At 32.4% G+C, this 5,464-nt stretch overlaps 1 long non-coding RNA gene across 1 annotated transcript; it reads left to right on the top strand.

The window, feature by feature from the left end:
• The first annotated feature begins 3,645 nt into the window (after positions 1-3,645).
• On the top strand, positions 3,646-4,447 carry LOC113726286 (uncharacterized). Its single transcript, XR_011814365.1, has 3 exons — positions 3,646-3,721; positions 3,814-3,882; positions 4,376-4,447. It is a non-coding gene; the product is annotated as an uncharacterized lncRNA (long non-coding RNA).
• Positions 4,448-5,464: the final 1,017 nt, after the last annotated feature.

A 5,464-nucleotide genomic window follows, 5' to 3' on the forward strand; every position in this document is an offset into this window, starting at 1 on the left:
TGAAAACAAACTTTCATAGTGTTCAATGAAGGTGAATCTGAGCGTTAATTGATATATCTCAATTAACAAGCATATTGATTGATGCATCTAAGTCCTTCAGCATGATACGATTTGAGCTAAAGAAATTTCATTTTATGTTTATTCTTTTCTTTCAACCATCCTCTTAAATTTTCTCAATGTTACATTGACATTGTGCCGTTTATGTTCAGTTTCTCCTATGTATTTTCATCTTAGGCTTACAACTATTAATTGAAGAAGCTATATTGATAACTCTTAGTGATAAATTTGTGCTTAATTTGAGTAATCAACAAAAAGTTGACTAGAGAAGCTCCTTATCTATTTAGTTTCATCACTAACTAAAACATGCATTAAACTGCTAAACGTACCATCTTGTTTTGTATTCTCGTATTAATTATGTGAACTAATCAAACAAATGCAATCCATTTTCTAGTGCATTAATCCATATAGTAAGCACATCAGCCAGGCCTGAAAATTGGAGATCTTATCAGCAAAGTTTGATGTATATCAATGTTAACTCAGGAACCACATCATGATTTTGTTTTTTTTGTTTTTCTTTCTTTTTTCTGTTTGTTTTTTGGTAAGTGCCATGTAAAGAGTCATTACTACATGCAGGCAGTTGTAGACCATCCATACATATTTTGTCTGCATTCGTACCTATTTTTAACGTTAACAAGCCAGCCAAGCATCATCAATCACAAAAACTTCTTGTTTTGCTTGAAAAAAACACATTAGTGTATGTTGCTCCAGTCGGTGCTTACTTAAGCCTGCCCCTGCCCCTCTCTTCAGTCAAACACAGATCAGTAGGTGAAATTCAAGGGCTGAGAACTTCAATTGAGGTGAGAAACTCACTTAAAACCTCGATCAAATTGTTGAAATGGTGATTCTCTTGATGCTATAGATACATTCTTTCTTTTTCATTGATGGGCAAGAAATTTGTTTCTTCTGTTTAGGTTAAGAATGATTTTTATGGTTTGGCTACCCTAGAGATTTTTGGAAGAAATGCTCTCTTTGCTTTAGTTGATCTTTCTGTTTCAATTTTTATTTTGGGTTATTAGTGTAGGCATGTGGATGCATCCTCTAATTTCTATAAATTTTAATCTTTTCCCAATATTTTCTAATTTCTAATCAATCATGCATGTTAATACATCCTTTAAATCCTATTGATTTTAATCTTTTCCCAAAATTTCCCAATTTCTAATCAATGCTAAAGAAGAAAGTAAAAGCTGAATTGATCTTGTATTTCATAGGCATGTTGCTGTTAATCAGAATCGTTTATCCTTCAAAATTATTTTTGGCGTGAGAAACAGTGTTTGCCCCAACATTTTTCTTATATATGTATGAGATCTTTGGTTGGTCATATGTGCTTTTCAATTTGACGTGGCAAAGTATTATTCATTCTATGGATGTTGTTTTTCCAGCCAGAAAGATTCATATATTTAACAGTTTTGGGTATGTTTTGTTAGCTGTTCAATTCATAATCTTCCTCCCTTGATGTATTTATTCCCATTTCTCGCTTGCTTTTCAGTGATATAAATCATTTTTGAGTTTGCAAACAAAGTCATTTCAACAACGTATGACAATTTCCTGTCTAGTTCTTTTTTACCAGATTTAATTGACGGTGCTCAATAAGGGTGGCAATTTTCGATACGACCTGAAAACACGATACGAATCTAACACGAAATTAATGGGTTTGGGTTGAGGTTTCGGGAATTCGGGTCAGAATCGGGTTGATCCCGATGAACCCGAAAAGAAAACATGTCGATTTCGGATCAACCCGTGGTGACCTGATATAACCCGATATGACCCGTTTACGAATTAAAAATAATTTAATAAATATAAAAATAATTTTATCTAACTAAACTAAGTTATTCTTTTTTTCAAAGGCATTAATTACTTAATCCTAAATGAATTTATTTAATTTGTGTGAAGTTGAAATTATTATATTTGGACAAATAATATATTATATTATTTTTTACTTTTATACTGTTTTAATTTATTTTATATTTTGTTTGGGATAAAACACTTTTACGGTGTTTAATTTATTTTAGATTTGGTTTGGAATTATTTATTTAAATTTTTATTACTTGATTATGTAATTAGTTTTGTGAGAAATTAATTTTATTAGAAATTACAGTGATAAATTAATAAATTAAAATTAAGTTTCGAGTCATTTCGGGTCGACCCGCCAACCCGTCAACCTGAAATTTTCGGGTTTGGATCAGTATACCTGACCCGTCACGGGGTTGGCGGGTCGGGTTCGGGTCAACATATTTTTAGTGGCAATGAGGCGGGGTTGGGGCGGGGGACCCTCCCGCACCCCCGCCCTGTTGCCCATTAATTCCCCCCCGCCCTCGCCCCGCTTCCCCCCGGGGGCACCCGTGGGGTTAAAAAATTTTATTATATAATTTCATTATAATTAAATTTTAGCAAATAATCAAGTATTAAAATATCAACACATCATCAAATTATTATTTATTGCAACTTCACAATTGAAACTCATAAAAATGATTCAATGAAAATTATTTGAATACAATCTAATATGATAAAACAAATATAACTAAAATAATCAAATTTTTACTTTTGATACATATACAATCACTAAATTATTATTGTATTTTTTTTAGAAAAAAATGTTATTGTATTAAGTATAGTTAGGAATTTAATATAAATGTATTAATTAATTTAGTATAAATAATTAATAATTTTTATTAATGGACATGTATAATTAATAGTATAATTGATAATAACAATTATATTACATATACTAATATACATTAAATGATACATATAACTAATAATATCATTATTATAAATTTATAACTAATTAAATTAAATATTATATATATAATTATGTACATATATATATATATATATCTTTATTTTTTTAAAACGGATGACGGGGTCCTCCCGCCCCCTGCCCCGTTTTTAAGTTTTTTCCCGCCCCAATAGCCCCCCGCGGGCCCCCGCCCCCATTACCGTCCTTAGTGCTCAACAAGATATGCCTTATGCAAAGTTTCTGTTTATGGTTCACAGCAATTATAGAGTTATTTAAATAATTTTCATTTGCTTGTTTCACACTATTAATTGAATCAACAATTTTGGCGTATTTTCCTATTCTATTACTAGATATATATGTTTGGATTCGATGTGCCCATAAATCTCATAAATGCTAAGATTTTACAGGTAACAATGAAGATATCATATCCATGTAGTCTTTATAGATTTTTTTAAAAAATGTAAATGTCTAAAAAATGACAGAATAACTTTTGTTCAAAAACAATGAATTTTAAGGTCAAAGCTTATCATAGACACCTTCACGCTTGTGTTAAATCCTGAATGACTGTGATTAACAATATCTACCATAAATCACATATTTATGATTTCTTTTTTCTCATTCTCTGCAATTGCTTTCCCAGCTAGCCATGAATTTCAAAAGGATAAATGAAGGGTTTCGACATGGCCAACTCCTTCAGATGATTGATGAGGTATAAGTTTAAAGAATCTTTCATACTTCAATTCATGCAGTGATGAACCAAAGTTAATTCCTTGTTTTCATTTTTTATTTTCAGGGTTACATAAACCTTGACTTTTGTGGGACTATGCGCGATGCATCAGCAACTGATCCTTCTTCTGTTGTGCAAATAATCCATATTTACTGTGCTGAAATGGAATCCCTGCTTTTTCGACTTAACAGAATGATGTAATGCTTAAACCTTGACATTAATTACTTGAATTTATTTGTTTTTTATTCAACTATATATGTTGCCTCATTGATTTTTATTTTTCCCCCAGTAAGGATGATTCTGCTGATTTAGCTGTGGTGACTGAACTATCTCGCACTGCAAAACTGAAAAGCGAAAGGTACCTTATCTTCTTCAGTGGTATGTATATTCAGATGTTGATGAAACCTATTTAATGATTATAGAAATTGTAACTAAAAGTTTTGCTGGTGAACTTAACTTTTAGTCATGTATGTATAATGCTAAAATAACACCCAAAAAAAAGGACAAAAACAATCTCCAATATAATCTAAAACTATATTATCACAAGGGTTTTCAAATTTTATACTTGTATGCTGAGACGATTAATTTATCGATATCATTTTGGTGTTTTATACGTGTGTATGTTTGGTTATAAACGTAGTCTCTATATGTATTTTAGACTGAAATTGGAACTCAAATGGAGTAAAACAATTAATTGCACAAGATTATGTAACATAGCAAATGCACCAAGTTCCTCTCTATCTAGTCTTTTCAAAGGAACGTCCATGCACGCGCTCGCACACACACACAGAGATATGTATATACAATGATCACGGTTTCAAAATCTTTTATTTATTCTTTTGAGTATACAGAATTGGTGCTGAGCGTGTGCTGCTTGAATGCTCGAACCTCGTTCAAGCTTGTGAGAACAAGGACATAGATAAGTAAGAAATTCCCCCTTTATCCATGTTAAAAGTTGATATATTTCAATAGCTAAGGTTTCTATTGAGTAAATATTCAGAACCTATAATTACCTTATTCTTGAGTCTTTGTCAAGCTATAGTACATTTGAATTCAAATGTTTTAAAGAGAAACCCTATCTCAATTGTTAGCTTTAGCTCAGACAGATGTTATTGATAACAATAGTTATTGTACTTTTATTGATACTACCTTTTCTTAGCATCCATGAGGCCTTGTTTTATGTGAAGAATGAGTTCAAGTACACAAAGACCAAATTGTTAGATTTTGCCAAGGTAAAAAACCACTATCAATTTTGTCAACTTAAACTTCGTTTCTTGGTATATAATGCTACGCTTCAAAACTTACGATTTATGCCTGTTAAGTTAACTGCTCAACTACTTACTTCACATATTCAATCTTTCCGTGGCATTTGCAGCTGCAGAAACGAATTGTCAACCTGGAAAATGAGGAGAAGAAAAAATGATCTCGATCCCAGCTTATGATGCTTTTTTGTACCTACAGTTTCTGGTGGTGTGTCGCTTATTTGGTCATGATGGACCCTAATAGGAGTTAGACACCTGCTCAACGCCACAAAGATTTTCACTATTCACTTCTTAATCAGAACAAGGCATGCGCATGCATGCATGGAAACAATGGTAAAGGACGGCCAAGATCGGAACCTCAGAAAATCCAATGCCTTTTGTTCTTCTTGGCATCTGTGATTTTGGCACGAATCTCTTTAATTCTTAATGGGAAAGAGGTTGAGAAATTTTAATTCTAGACTTGCAATTGCTTGTTTATACGTTTCCCATAATGGACTCAGCAGCCAGTTGGCTCGACCTGTTCATTTTCTCCGACCAAAAGCTCTAGAGATGGTGCTAAATTCAACTTCTGGGAGAGAACTCGTGAAGACTTCTTTTATCAAATTGAACCGAACGAGAGTTGATGAGATATATCGATCTAGCACAAGTCAAATATTGGAGCTTCTACTATTTTGCTCG

This window comes from Coffea arabica, chromosome 1c (genome assembly GCF_036785885.1).
Source record: "Coffea arabica cultivar ET-39 chromosome 1c, Coffea Arabica ET-39 HiFi, whole genome shotgun sequence".
Lineage (NCBI taxonomy): Eukaryota > Viridiplantae > Streptophyta > Magnoliopsida > Gentianales > Rubiaceae > Coffea > Coffea arabica.